We start from the raw sequence: 16,834 nt of genomic DNA, 5'->3' as shown, positions 1-16,834 counted from the left end.
ATATGGGAATTTGAGATGAAGGATTTGGGTAAAACCAAGTTCTATCTAAGTCTGCAACTTGAACATTCGCCTGATAGGATTCTAGATTTGACAAGGCAAATCCTTCGAAGACCCTGATGGTCTGGAGATCTTTACAGCTAGACAAGGACCCGTTCAGGCCTAGGAAGAGGGGGAGGAAACTCTGGACCAGAGGTTCCTTACTTGAGTGCATTCGGAGCACTCGTGTACCTCGCAAATTGTACACGGCCGGACATTGTGTTTGCCGTCAATTTGTTTGCTAGGTATAGTTCTGAGCCTACCAAGAGACACTGGAAAGGCGTCAAGGACATCTCCCGTCACCTGCAAGGGACCAAAAAAGATCTTGTCATGTTTTATAGAAGGGATGAAGACTTATCTCTTATAGGCTATGCCGATGCTGGGTACCTGTCGGACCCACATAGTTACAAATCACATACTGGATCTGTTCTCCTTTGTGCTGGAACTATGTTTGCTGTAAATCGTCCAAGCAAACTATTGTATCAACTTCCAGAAACCACTTAAAACTCATGGCACTATTGGAAGCATCAAAAGAGTGTGTATTGCTTGGGCGGATGATTGGCCACATTCAACAGACTTGTGGGCTGAACACAGTACAAACCTCTACCATTATCTATGAAGAAAAATTCTTGTGTTGCAGAAGTTCAGATTCTTGTGAAGAGTAACCTCACAAAACATATTAGTCCCAAGTTTTTCTAGACAGATGAGATGTAGCAGTTGGACTAGATGAGAATTTTGCATCAACTGATGTGACAATCTTGCCGTATGTTCACTAAATCATTACTAGCATCATTCGTGGAGAGGTGTGTGCGTGGAATCGGTATGATGAGACTTAGGGAGATGCAAGGTTCAGGAATACAAATTTCACAAACTCGTCATTAAAATCTCAATCCCGATGATCGAGTATTCAACTTGATGGTTGAGTGGATTGTACTATTTTTTCCTTGAGTGAGTTTTTCTGATGTTTCTCACACGAGGTCTTTGACGAGGCAATTCGTGCAATACAACAACATATACTATACGCTTTTTCTTCATATTTTTTTCACTTGGTTTTTCGAAATTTTGAGACATGGATATACGGATAATTACCAAGGAGAGGTGTTGGGAAACCAGGCCCACCTAGGGTGCGCCGCGAGAGGCTACGGCGGGTGCGCCTCTTAGCCTGCATGGTTTCTACATTTTACGTTAAGTGGATATTTACCCCTTGACCCCCTACGCGTATATAAATAAATGCCGAGCAACCATTGTAACACAGATCAATCATTTATAAAGAAAGTCCCTTCTCTACTTGTGTGTGTTCATCTACTTTGCGAGTTCCATTACTTCGTTTACGATCCTCGCTCTCGCTCTGCAATCTCGGAACGGACTCGCCGGTGGAGTTGCGAAACAAAAATTAGGGAGCTCCGCCGGTTCAGCCAACTAGCGTCCACTACCGCACCTCCTGTGAGAAATCGAGCTCGCGCCGTTTAGATACAGTGCATGTTGCCTAACCAGTAGAGCTACTAGCCGCTCGCGAATGATTGCAGCGCAAAATCTTTAAGAACAACTATGTCACCCTAATTATTGAACATACATTTTACAAAATGTGTTTTTATATATAAAAGATGTGAACAAAATTTGAATGTTCCCAGTTTTCAAGAAATATTACAAATTAGAAACATGTTCATGTATTAAAAAAGTTTACGAATTAGGAAAAAGTTCATCGAATTTGAAAAAAAAGTTCATCAATTTTCAAAAAAGTTGACACATTTTTAAAAATTGTCATATATTTTGAAAAAAAAGTTTATCAATTTTGATTTTTTATTGATTTTGAAAAACGTTTATCAATTTAAAAAAGTTCAATCATTTTTAAAACGAATTCACAAATTAGAAAAGAAATTAATCAATTTTGGAAGTTCACCAATTCTGAAAAAAGTTCATCGATTTGAAATAAAGTTCACCGGTTCGAAAAATTAACACAATTGAGGAAAAGGAAAAAAGATTAAAGTGAAAGATAGAGAAAATAAAAGGAAAAAAGAAAAAGGAAAGAAAGAAGAAAATTATGAAAAGGGGGAAGTAATCGCAGCCGGCTACTTCAATTTATCTAGTACACGGATGTCGCCAGTTTGAGTCACCGCAAACCCACCTCACACTTGGGTTTTTGTAGTTTTAACAGAAAAAAGCTAAATAGGCCTGTCCAGCTTGAAGGGGCGTGTTCGCCGATTTGCATTTAACACGTTAACGGGCGCAATGGCCACCGAATAGGAAACGTCCTAATTCCTAATTTTTAGGATGTTTCCTATTCAGCGCTTGAAGCACTGTAACCGGTGCATACGCCCTCGTCCATGCTGGGCCAGGACATCTTCTTTTTTGTTTTAAAAATGCAAAAGACTACACACATGTTGTGATTCGAACTGGGGATCTCCTGTTGCATGTCCGCTAGAGTAACCACCCAAATCACCTCGCTTGTTGAATTTTGTTAGATGTTTGTCCTGGCTTTTTTGGTTTTGTTTTTTTTCTATATATTTTACATTTTTTGCTAAATGTGCGGACATTTTTTTTCAAATTCGTGAAGTTTGTTACAAAATCAAAGATTTTTTCGAAATTTCTGATGTTTTTTAAATTCAGTGCACTTTTTGTAAATTCGATCAATTTTTTGAAAATTTTGATGAACATTTTTTAAATAGATGGTTTATTTTTCGAAATTTGTTGAACAATTTTGAAAAATTGGCGAACATTTTTTTCGAAATTTCTGAACTTTTCAAAATTGACGAATTTTTTAAATTCGTGAATTGGTTTTAAGTTTGTGAACTTTTTTCCAAATTCCATGAACTTTTTTGAATTCAGCAAATGTTTTTTTGGTTTTTTATGAATTTTTTCCTTTTGTTCATAGTTTTTCAAAAAGTCAATGGGTCAACATGCAATCGAGCAACCACGGAGTACGGGAAAAGTGATCCCTGTCGCGTGAAGGCTCAAATAGGTGCTCTCAAAAAGTAGTACAATCGAGAAATTCTCCCATGAGTAGGGGCTACTAGCCCGCCACTCGGAAAACTAGGCGGACGGCAAAGTTAGGCCTCAGGCCTCTTCCAATGGATAGGTGTTAAGGTGGTATGGATGGTAGTATGGCTGAACCTCGACTTGAGGAGTTTGAGAAATTTTTGCAAAATTTATACTAGGAGAGTTTAGAGGAATTTCTAAAGCTAGAGTCATTAGTCTGCATTTTCCTTCTATGCATTACTTTGCTTTATTGGTAAGAAGATGTTTGACTGCTAGACAAGAAAGTGGTACGCTCAGCGCTCCTGATCTTACTATTTTATGTAGCGCACTTTTTGATGACAAGACTTATAGTTTGGGAGCAATTGTTGCATGCTGTCCGAAGAATAGAACTAAGGATATTATTTACCACGGTGCTTATGCTACTCGCCTTGCTACACATCTTAATGTACCCATCAGATTTAATGATGATTATAAGCCGCCTGAGAGTTACTTAGACTTTGCTTCTATGAAGCGTATAACCTGGGAGCGGGAGTGGATCCTCTAACATCAAGAAGAGAAGTCACCTAAATTACAATTTCTTAACTTTCCTCCTTCACATCCATATGATTAAAGCTAAAATGACTTGAATTAATTTGCAAATTACAAATCTATTATATACATTTACAAAAAATACATACAAACAGAATTATGATGCAATAAAATTTATTTACATGAACAGTAACCACACGCATAACTTTCTACAGTAGATAAATACATTATTCGCTACAGTGCCTTTGACTTTCCTTCTTTGTTTTGCATTGGATTGCACTGTAGCTTAGGTGACTTTCCTCCTTAATGTTAGAGGTTCCTATAACCTGGTGTTCAGCCTACCTGTGAAATTATTACCTTGCATGCTCATGCATTATTTGATCCACATGCCAAGGGAATATATTTTATTATGCCAACTAACATCATCAACAACCAGAATGCATTGGCACATGATGAGGAGATTTACCCCTGGGAGGCGCATAACCAATATTTTCCTGGACCAGCAGGATTCGATCCATGGATATGAGACAAGCTAGGCCACGTAAGCTTGTGTGTGTGTGTGTGTGTGGGGGGGGGGGGGGGGGGGGGTACGTTTCCTCACTGACATTTCATTCATGTTATCATACACACAGGGATGGAGCTAGGATTCTAACATAGAGGCGGGGGGGGAGACTAATTGGAAGAAAAAAAATAGTGCAGAGGCCTTTGTAGCTAAGTTAAATGAAAGAAAATCCTCATCAAAGAAAGAAATAGTTGGTGGCTTTGAACAATTCAATTTTTAATAGAAGTTGTGATAAAACAAATGCAAAATCAATTTAGATGTTAACGAACTAAATAGTTCTACTAAGTTAAAAATAACTAAGTAGTTCTACGACCGAAGGGGATAAACAATGCAAAACATTGTCTGACATGTCATGAATATTCCTAATTATAATTTTATGTATGCAGATTCTTCTGTTATAATTCTTTACTTGTAAAGACATGGATTAGTCTAATTAAAAATTAAGCCAGGGATGAAATATAGAGAATGAGGAACGAGAGTGACCTGGTCCTTTTTCGGTTTTCCTTCCCTCATCGCCGATCGTGCTAGTTGTGGCGGCTGGCTGACCGGCCGGCCGGCTGTGTATCCGCGCGGCCTCTGGATTGTCTCTGCACCTTCGGCAGTCTTAGTCGGCCGGCCGTGCATCGGCGCAACATCTGGATCGCCTTTGCCCCTTCGGCAGTCTTGGTCTTGGGGCTAGAAGCTGGGATGCACTAGATAGGAAACTGCCCTAACCGAGAGATCCGATCGCAGCAGCCAACGAACAGATGAGCGATCTGTGCGTACCCTGTCAAGTGGCTGAGTGCTACTACTAACAGGCCTCTTTGTCTCCTATGGTGGGCTGCTTGACATTTTGTTTCGCTTTTATTGTTTGTTTCCTTTGTGTGTTTATTAAAACTAAAAAAACTAAAAATATTTATCGCTTCTCTCATTGTTTCTTTTTGGTTTTTGTTTGCTTCTTTTTTGTTTTCTCTCTTTTATTTGCTGGTTTGTTTTTATAAAAAGAAAATCTAAAAAGATTTCTTATTTCTTCTTTTGTCATTTGTTTGAAGTTATATTTGCTTTCTTCAGAAAAAACCCAAAAAAGTTCAAAAATATTTCAGTGTGTTTCTTTAAATTCTTCTTGTGTTGTTAAAACTATTGTGAAAAGAACAAAAGGATTTCTATCGTTTCTTCTTGATTGTTTCTTTTTGCTCTTTCTCTTTGTCGTATTTTTGTGTCTTATTGAGTTTCGTTTCAAAAGGAGTTGACAATTAAACGAATTTCCAATTGGATTTATGTGCTTTACCTTTGAACTAATGGAAGACCAGAATTTCCATGTCTTCTCCTTTGTAAATAGTGTTTGCAGATTTCAGCTTAATCCAGATGACACTTGCACTATGTTATATTTTTCACATCATTTGATCATGCAAATAAAAGGAAGTAATGATGATGATTTGTGGAAGTGATCACGGTGAAGAAAAGCTTATATGAACTCTACTTGTTTTTGTTTTTGTACATATGTTTATCTCGGTGATTTGTTTCAGCATGTTATGGATATGTATGATGATAATCAGAGTTCGTATCATCTTATGCCATGCTTAATTAGTTATGAGTGGATAATTTGTTATCTTGGGTGTCAACATGCATTAAACTAATTATGATGTGGTATGTTAGGATGATATCCTTCTCTGAAGAATTTAAATGGCTTAACTTGGCACATGTTCACGCATGCACTTGATTCAAAACCAATCTTGCCTTTATGATATTTATGTTCATCATGTTTATATCCTCCTCATGCTACTATTTCATGTTGGTTATTCAAAATGCATGATTATGACCATTGTCGCTCTCTAGTTGATCGCTTCCCAGTCTATTGCTAGCCTTCACTAGTACTAAGCGAAAATAATGTTTGTGCATCCAAATCCTGTAGAACCAAAGTTATGCCGTAAAGAGTCCACTATATCTTCCTATGTACGGTATAACTCCGGCGTTCCAAGTAAATTTGCATGTGCCATCTCTAAACCTTCAAATGAATATCTGTTTTGTGTGCCCATAAAACTCATTGAGCAGTGGGGTAGAGCACCATCTTCTATGATAAATAATTTGTTCCTCTTGACAAGTATGTCATCTAGCTGTCTTCCTATTACATACAAAAAGATCTAGTAAATGGGATGCCATGTCCTAAAATAATTAAAAATAAATAAAAATCACTCCTCCCGAGGTATGTTGGCAGGCACCCGTGAATTCGGCTAGCCATGGTTTGTGGAAAGACAAAGATGGAGGGGGACTGATAAGCATGGGAATCACTCTCACACATGTTTTTTTATGGAAAAGCCTTCAAGGAATTTTATATTTCACGTGAAAAAGGGCTACATCGTTTGAAAGTACATCGAGCAAAATATCAGGAGCCTCATTCCAAACAATTGTTCGTGAGGGCTCCGACTTTGTAGCCAACAAATCTGCTGTGACGCCCCTGATTTGATTGAGGATTGCGAGCATTCACAACATATTGAATCAACGAACTCAAAATGATAATGACAAAGGATGTCAACGGAGATTACTAGAAATATGAAATTAACCATAATGCAGGCAGACAAGTATTCGCAGAGTAACAACAGGCAGAGGATTACCAGGAGATCAGATAGTATTCCAATGTATCTTGTGAATCATATGAACAACGAGGGAAAACAGATACTCGGTAAGTGCGAGGAATTATCCGTAGGGGTATTAATGTGGAAAACGGCTGCAAAGCCGTGGGAACAAAGGATTCTCGGAACATCGAAGAATTTTCCAAGGTATCAAGTAATAACAAGGGCAACTGGGATCGAAGGTATGAATGACAAGTGTAAGTAGTTATCCATAAGGATTTATGGTGGTCGGGAATTTTCAAATTGATGAGCACATGTTCTCGGGAGAACCTCGGAGAATATCTTTGATGTGTTCTGGTGAAGCAGGCGATCAACTGTAATAAAGGGCTCTCCGGGTGGATGTTATCACGTGATCCTAATGTTAGAGTTAGTAAATTCATTTTAACCCAAATAGAAGAGAGCAGAGTCCTAGAGTATAGATGAGGAATAAAAGATCCTAATACCACCCAATGACGACGTGGGCCCGTAAGCCGCACAACCATGTTAGTAAAAGTTTTTCAATGACTAGACTCAACTTCGGCCAATGAGTGTGGAAGGGGGATTCCTACAGGCAGTCGGCTCTGATACCAACTTATGACGCCCTCGATTTGACCGTACACTAATCATACACGCAAATGTGTATGATCAAGATCAAGGACTCACGGGAAGATATCACAACACAACTCTAAACACAAATTAAAATAATACATGCTTTATATTACAAGCCAGGGGCCTCGAGGGCTCAAATACACAAGAGTCAGCGGAAGCAAAAATATCTGAGTACAGAAATAAGTTAAACAATTTTGCCTTAAGAAGGCTAGCACAAAAGTAGCAATGATCGAAAAGGCAAGGCCTCCTGCCTAGGACCTCCTAACTACTCCTTGAAGTCGAACTCCACGTAGAATTTGTTGGTAAACGCAGTAATTTCAAAAATGTTCCAACGCACATGCAAGATCCATCTAGGTGATGCATAGAAACGAGAGGGGGAGAGTATGTCTACGTACCCTCGTAGACCGAAAGCGGAAGCGTTATGAAACGCGGTTGATGTAGTCGAACGTCTTCGCGATCCAACCGATCAAGTACCGAACGTACGACACCTCCGTGATCTGCACACGTTCAGCTCGGTGATGTCCCTCGTACTCTTGATCCAGTTGAGGCCGAGGGAGAGTTTCATCAGCATGATGGCGTGATGACGGTGATGATGAAGTTACCAATGCAGGGCTTCGCCTAAGCACTACAACGATATGACCGAGGTGGAAATCTGTGGAGCGGGGCACCGCACATGGCTAAGACAACCGTCAACTTGTGTGTTCTAGGGTGCCCCTGCCCCTGTTTTAAAAGGAGCAAGGGGGAGGCCGGAAGGCCCTAGGGCGCGGGGAATCCTACAAGGACTCCAAGTCCTAGTAGGAATCCATCAAGAGGGAGAGGAGGAAGGAAGGAAGAGGGGGAAGGGAAGGAAAGGGGGGCGCCACCCTCCTAGTCCAGTCAGGACCCAAGGGGGGAGGGCGCGCGACCAGCCCCTCCTGGACCTTCGTCTCTTCCCACTAAGGCCCATAGAGGCCCATTACTTCCCCCTGGGGGTTCCGATAACCCTCCGGCACTCCAATATTTATCCGGTGACCCCCGAAAGTCATTCGGTGTCCGAATAACATCGTCCAATATATCAATCTTTATGTCTCGACCATTTCGAGACTCCTCGGCATGTCCGTGATCACATCCGGGACTCCTAACTACCTTCGGTACATCAAAACACATAAACTCATAATACCGATCATCATCGAACGTTAAGCGTGCGGACCCTACGGGTTCGAGAACTATGTAAACATGACCGAGACTCACTTCCGATCGATAACCAATAGCGGAACCTAGATGCTCATATTGGTTCTTACATATTCTATGAAGATCTTTATCGGTCAAACCGCACAACAACATACGTTGTTCCCTTTGTCATCGGTATGTTACTTGCCCAAGATTCGATCGTCGGTATCTCAATACCTAGTTCAATCTCATTACCGGCAAGTCTCTTTACTCGTTCCGTATTGCATCACCCGCAACTAACTCATTAGTCACATTGCTTGCAAGGCTTACAGTGATGTGCATTACCGAGAGGGCCCAGAGATACCTCTCCGATACATGGAGTGACAAATCCTAATCTCGATCTATGCCAACTCAACAAACACCATCGAAGACACCTATATTGCATCTTTATAGTCACCCAGTTACATTGTGACGTTTGATAGCACTATAAGTGTTCCTCCGGTATTTGGGAGTTGCATAATCTCATAGTCATAGGAATATGTATAAGTTATGAAGAAAGCAATAGCAATAAACTAAACGATCATAGTGCTTGCTACCTCTTGAGCATGCGTTGGTTTTCCCTTGAAGAGGAAAGGGTGATGCAGCAAAGCAGCATATCCCTCAGTTTTTGAGAACCAAGGTATCAATCTAGTAGGAGACCACGCGCGAGTCACCTCGTACCTACACAAACAAATAAGAACCTCGCAACCAACGCGATAAAGGGGTTGTCAATATAATCCCTTCACAGCCACTTGCAAAAGTGAGATCTGATAGAGATAATAATAATAAGATAAATATTTTTGGTATTTTTATGATATAAATTGAAAGTAAAGATTGCAAAATAAAATAGATTGGAAACTTGTATGATGGAAGATAGACCCGGGGGCCATAGGTTTCACTAGTGGCTTCTCTCAAGATAGCATAAGTATTACGGTGGGTGAACAAATTATTGCCGAGCAATTGATAGAATTGAGCATAGTTATGAGAATATCTAGGTATGATCATGTATATAGGCATCACGTCCGTGACAAGTAGACCGACTCCTGCCTGTATCTACTACTATTACTCCACACATCGACCGCTATCCAGCATGCATCTAGAGTATTAAGTTCGTAAGAAAGGAGTAACGCTTTAAGCAAGATGACATGATGTAGAGGGATAAACTCATGCAATATGATATAAACCCCATCTTTTTATCCTCGATGACAACAATACAATACGTGTTGTTTCCCCTACTGTCAATGGGATCGAGCACCGCAAGATTGAACCCAAAGCTAAGCACTTCTCCCATTGCAAGAAAGATCAATCTAGTAGGCCAAACCAAACTGATAATTCAAAGAGACTTGCAAAGATAACCAATCATACATAAATGAATTCAGAGAAGATTCAAATATTGTTCATAGATAATCTTGATCATAAACACACAATTCATCGGATCTCGACAAACACACCGCAAAAGAAGATTACATCGAATAGATCTCCATGAGAATCGAGGAGAACTTTGTATTGAGATCCAAAGAGAGTGAAGAAGCCATCTAGCTAATAACTATGGACTCGAAGGTCTAAGGTAAACTACTCACACATCATCGGAGAGGCTATGGTGTTGATGTAGAAGCCCTCTGTGATCAATGCCCCCTCCGGCGGAGCACCGGAAAAGGCCCCAAGATGGGATCTCACAGGTACAGAAGGTTGCGGCGGTGGAATTAGGTTTTCCTGGTGCTCTCTAATGGTTTGGGGGTACGTAGGTATATATAGGAGGAAGAAGTAGGTTGGTGGAGCCACGAGGGGCCGACGAGGGTGGAGGGCGCGCCCAGGGGGGTAGGCACGCCCCCCGGCCTCGTGGCCTCCTCGTTGATTGCTTGACGTCCACTCCAAGTCCTCTGGATCACGTTTGTTCCAAAAATCACGCTCCTGAAGGTTTCATTCCGTTTGATATTCTTTTTCTACGAAACACTGAAATAGGCAAAAAAAATAGCAATTTGGGCTGGGCCTCCGGTTAATAGGTTAGTCCCAAAAATAATATAAAAGTGTATAAATAAGCCCATTAAACATCCAAAACAGAATATATAATAGCATGGAACAATAAAAAATTATAGATACGTTGGAGACGTATCAAGCATCCCCAAGCTTAATTCCTGCTCGTCCTCGAGTAGGTAAATGATAAAAATAGAATTTTTGATGTGGGATGCTTCCTAACATATTTCTCAATGTAATTTTCTTTATTGTGGCATGAATGTTCAGATCCAAAAGATTGAAGATAAAAGTTTAATATTGAGTTAAAAATAATAATACTTCAAGCATACTAACTAAGCAATCATGTCTTCTCAAAATAACATGGCCAAAGAAATTTTTCCCTACAAAATCATATAGTCTGGCTATGCTCTATCTTCATCACAAAAAATATTAAATCATGCACAACCCCGATGACAAGACAAGCAATTGTTTCATACTTTTGATGTTCTCAAACTTTTTAACTTTCACGCAATACATGAGCGTGAGCCATGGACATAGCACTATAGGTGGAATAGAATGGTGGTTGTGGAGAAGACAAAAAGGAGAAGATAGTCTCACATCAACTAGGCGTATCAACGGGCTATGGAGATGCCCATCAATAGATACCAATGTGAGTGAGTAGGGATTCCCATGCAACGGATGCACTAGAGCTATAAGTGTATGAAAGCTCAACAAAAGAAACTAAGTGGGTGTGCATCCAACTTGCTTGCTCACGAAGACCTAGGGCATTTTGAGGAAGCCCATCATTGGAATATACAAGCCAAGTTCTATTATGTAAAATTCCCACTAGTTTATGAAAGTGACAACATAGGAGACTCTCTATCATGAAGATCATGGTGCTACTTTGAAGCACAAGTGTGGAAAAAGGATAGTAACATTGTCCCTTCTCTGTTTTTCTCTCATTTTTTATTTGGGCCTTTTTTTTCTTTTTTGGCCTCTTTTCCCTTTTTTTTCGTCCGGAGTCTCATCCCGACTTGTGGGGGAATCATAGTCTCCAACATCCTTTCCTCACTGGGCCAATGCTCTAATAATGATGATCATCACACTTCTTTTTACTTACAACTCAAGAATTACAACTCAATACTTAGAACAAAATATGACTCTATGTGAATGCCTCCGGCGATGTACCGGGATATACAATGAATCAAGAGTGACATGTATGAAAAAAATTATGAACTGTGGCTTTGCCACAAATACGATGTCAACTACATGATCATGCATGGCAATATGACAATGATGAGGCGTGTCATAACAAAAGGAACAGTGGAAATTTGCATGGTAATATATCTCGGAATGGCTATGGAAATGCCATAATAGGTAGGTATGGTGGCTGTTTTGAGGAAGGTATATAGTGGGTGTATGATACCGGCGAAAAGTGCGCGGTAATAGAGAGGCTAAAAAATGTGGGAGGGTGAGAGTGCGTATAATCCATGGACTCAACATTAGTCATAAAGAACTCACATACTTATTGCAAAAATTTATTAGTTATCGAAACAAAGTACTACGCGCATGCTCCTAGGGGGATAGATTGGTAGAAAAAGACCATCGCTCGTCCCCGACCGCCACTCATAAGGAAGACAATAAATAAATAAATCATGCTCCGACTTCATCACATAACGGTTCACCATACGTGCATGCTACAGGAATCACAAACTTCAACACAAGTATTTCTCAAATTCACAACTACTCAACTAGCATGACTCTAATATCACCATCTCCATATCTCAAAACAATTATCAAGTATCAAACTTCTCATAGTATTCAATGCACTTATATGAAAGTTTTTATTATGCCTAGAAGCAAATTACCATGCTGTTCTAAAGACTCTCAAAATAATATAAGTGAATCATGAGAGATCAATTATTTATATAAAATAAAACCACCACCGTGCTCTAAAAGATATAAGTGAAGCACCAGAGAAAAAACTATATAGCTCAAAAGATATAAGTGAAGCACATAGAGTATTCTAATATTTTCAAGTTCATAATCCATCAAATCTTTACCCAAAACTTGAAAACTTCACAACACAAAACTTAACAGAAAATCTCGTGAGCTCCGTTAGCGAAAGAAAACAAAACAACAGTTAAAGGTACTGTAATGAACTCATTCTTTATTTATATTGGTGTTAAACCTACTGTATTACAACTTTTCTATGGTTTATAAACTCCATTACTAGCCATAGATTAATCAAAATAAGCAAACAACACATGAAAAACAGAATCTGTCAAAAACAGAACAGTCTGTAGTAATCTATATCAAACGCATACTTATGGAACCCCAAAATTCTGAAATAAATTTCTAGACGTGAGGAATTTATCTGTTAATCATCTGCAAAAAGAATTAACTAAATAGCACTCTCCAATAAAAAATGGCAGCAATTCTCGCGAGCGCTAAAGTTTCTGTTTTTTACAGCAAGATCAAAAAGACTTTCCCCAAGTCTTCCCAACGGTTCTAATTGGCACAAACACTAATTAAACACAAAAAACACAACCAAAACAGAGGCTAGATAAATTATTTATTACTAAACAGGAACAAAAAGCATGGAATAAAAATAAAATTGGGTTGCCTCCCAACAAGCGCTATCGTTTAACGCCCCTAGCTAGGCATAAAAGCGAGGATAGATCTAGGTATTGCCATCTTTGGTAGGCAATCCATAAGTGGCTCTCATAATAGATTAATATGGTAATTTAATTTTCTTTCTAGGGAATTATTCCATGCCTTTCCTTAACGGAAATTGGAATCTAATATTCCCTTCCTTCATATCAATGATTGCACCAATCGTTCTAAGGAAAGGTCTACCAAGAATAATAGGACATGAAGGATTGCAATCTATATCAAGAACAATGAAATCTACGGGAACATAATTCCTATTTGCAACAATAAGAACATCATTAATTCTTCCCATAGGTTTCTTAATGGTGGAATCCACAAGGTGCAAGTTTAAAGAACAATCATCAAATTCACGGAAACCTAACAAATCACACAAAGTTTTTGGGATCATGGAAACACTAGCACCCAAATCACACAAAGCATAGCATTCATGATATTTAATTTTAATTTTAATTGTAGGTTCCCACTCATCATAAAGTTTTCTAGGGATAGAAACTTCCAACTCAAGTTTTTCTTCGTAAGATTGCATTAAGGCATCAACGATATGTTTAGTAAAAGCTTTATTTTGACTATAAGCATGAGGATAATTTAGCACGGATTGCAACAAGGAAATAAAATATATCAAAGAGCAATTATCATAATTAAATTCCTTGAAATCCAAGATAGTGGGTTCGTTGCTATCTAAAGTTTTAACCTCTTCAATCCCACTTTTACCAATTTTTGCATCAAGATCTAAAAACTCCGAATTTTTGGGACGCCTTCTAACTAAAGTTGACTCATCTCCAGTCCCATCATTATCAAGATTCATATTGCAAAACAAGGATTTAATAGGGGACACATCAATCACTTTTAGATCTTCATCCTTATTATCATGAAAACTAGAAGAACACGCTTTCACAAAGCAAGCCTTTTTTGCACGCATCCTCGCTGTTCTTTCTTTGCACTCATCAATGGAAATTCTCATGGCTTTGAGAGACTCATTGATATCATGCTTAGGTGGAATAGATCTAAGTTTCAAAGAATCAACATCAAGAGAAATTCTATCCACGTTCCTAGCCAACTCATCAATCTTAAGCAATTTTTCTTCAATAAAAGCATTGAAACTCTTTTGCGAACTAATAAATTCTTTAATACTAGATTCAAAATCAGAGGGAATCTTATTATAATTTCCACAAGAATTGTTGTAGGAATTACCATAATTATTAGAGGAATTACTAGGAAACGGCCTAGAATTAAAATTACCTCTATACGCATGGTTACCAAAATTGTTCCTACCAACAAAATTCACATACATAGATTCATTATTATTCTCAATTAAAGTAGACAAAGGCATATCATTGGGATCAGTAGGAGTACTCTTATTAGCAAACAATTTCATAAGTTCATCCATCTTTCCACTCAAAACATTAATCTCTTCAATTGGATGCACCTTTTTACTAGTAGATCTTTCAGTGTGCCATTGAGAATAATTAACCATAATATTATCTAGGAGTTTGTTAGCTTCTCCTAAAGTGATTTCCACAAAAGTGCCTCCCGCGGCCAAATCTAAAAGATTTCTAGAAGCAAAATTCAACCCGGCATAAAATTTTTGTATAATCATCCATAAATTCAAACCATGTGTAGTGCAATTATGTACATTAATTTCATCCTCTCCCAAGATTGTGCAACATGCTCATGATCAAGTTGCTTAAAATTCATAATATCGTTTCTAAGAGAGATGATCTTAGCGGGAGGAAAATACTTAGAGATAAAAGCATCTTTGCACTTATTCCATGAATCAATACTATTTTTAGGCAAAGACGAAAACCAAGCTTTAGCATGATCTCTAAGCAAAAACGGAAATAGCTTAAGTTTAACAATATCATTATCCACATCTTTCTTCTTTTGCATATCACACAAATCAACAAAGTTGTTTAGATGGGTAGCGGCATCTTCACTAGGAAGGCCAGAAAACGGATCTTTCATGACAAAGATTCAGCAAAGCAGTATTAATTTCATAAGATTCAGCATTGGTAAGAGGAGCAATCGAAGTGCTAATAAAATGATTATTATTGGTATTGGCAAAGTCACACAATTTAGTATTATCTCGAGCCATCATGACAAGCAAGCAATCCAACACACAAGAAAACAAGCGAAGAAAAACCGAACGGAAAGAGAGGGCGAATAAAACGGCAAGGGTGAAGTGGGGGGGGGAGGAAAACGAGAGGCAAATGGCAAATAATGTAATGCGAAGGATAAGAGATGTGATGGGTACTTGGTATGTCTTGACTTGGCGTAGATCTCCCCGGCAACGGCGCCAAAAATCCTTCTTGCTACCTCTTGAGCATGCATTGGTTTTCCCTTGAAGAGGAAAGGGTGATGTAGCAAAGTAGCGTAAGTATTTCCCTTAGTTTTTGAGAACCAAGGTATGAATCCAGTAGGAGACCACGCGCGAGTCACCTCGTACCTACACAAACAAATAAGAACCTCGCAACCAACGCAATAAAGGGGTTGTCAATCCCTTCACGGCCACTTGCAAGAGTGAGATCTAATAGAGATAATAATAATAAGATAAATATTTTGGGTATTTTTATGATAAAATTGAAAGTAAAGATTGCAAAATAAAATAGATTGGAAACTTGTATGATGGAAGATAGACCCGGGGGCCATAGGTTTCACTAGTGGCTTCTCTCAAGATAGCATAAGTATTACGGTGGGTGAACAAATTACTGCCGAGCAATTGATAGAATTGATCATAGTTATGAGAATATCTAGGTATGATCATGTATATAGGCATCACGTCCGTGACAAGTAGACTGACTCCTGCCTGCATCTACTACTATTACTCCACACATCAACCGCTATCCAGCATGCATCTAGAGTATTAAGTTCGTAAGAAAGGAGTAACGCTTTAAGCAAGATGACATGATGTAGAGGGATAAACTCATGCAATATGATGAAGGCCCCATCTTGTTATCCTCGATGGCAACAATACAATACGTGCCTTGCTGCCCCTACTGTCACTGGGATCGACCACCCCAAGATTGAACCCAAAGCTAAGCACTTCTCCCATTGCAAGAAAGATCAATCTAGTAGGCCAAACCAAACTGATAATTCGAAGAGACTTGCAAAGATAACCAATCATACATAAAAGAATTTAGAGAAGATTCAAATATTGTTCATAGATAATCTTGATCATAAACCCACAATTCATCAGATCTCGAAAACACACCGCAAAAGAAGATTACGTCGAATAGATCTCCAAGAGAATCGAGGAGAACTTTGTATTGAGATACAAAGAGAGAGAAGAAGCCATCTAGCTAATAACTATGGACCCGAAGGGCTGAGGTAAACTACTCACACATCATCGGAGAGGCTATGGTGTTGATGTAGAAGCCCTCCATGATCAATTCCACCTCCGGCAGAGCGCCGGAAAAGGCTCCAAGATGGGATCTCACGGGTACAGAAGGTTGCGGCGGTGGAATTAGATTTTCGTGATGCTCTCTGATGGTTTGGGGGTACGTAGGTATATATAGGAGGAAGAAGTAGGTTGGTGGAGCCACGAGGGGCCGACGAGGGTGGAGGGCGCGCCCAGGGGGGTAGGCGCGCCCCCCTACCTCGTGGCCTCCTTGTTGATTGCTTGACGTCCACTCCAAGTCCTCTGGATCACGTTTGTTCCAAAAATCACGCTCCTGAAGGTTTCATTCCGTTTGATATTCTTTTTCTGCAAACACTGAAATAGGAA

Source organism: Triticum urartu, chromosome 3A (genome assembly GCF_056163025.1).
Source record: "Triticum urartu cultivar PI428250 chromosome 3A, HENAU_Tu73, whole genome shotgun sequence".
In the NCBI taxonomy this organism is placed as follows: domain Eukaryota; kingdom Viridiplantae; phylum Streptophyta; class Magnoliopsida; order Poales; family Poaceae; genus Triticum; species Triticum urartu.
This window is presented reverse-complemented; position numbering follows the sequence as displayed.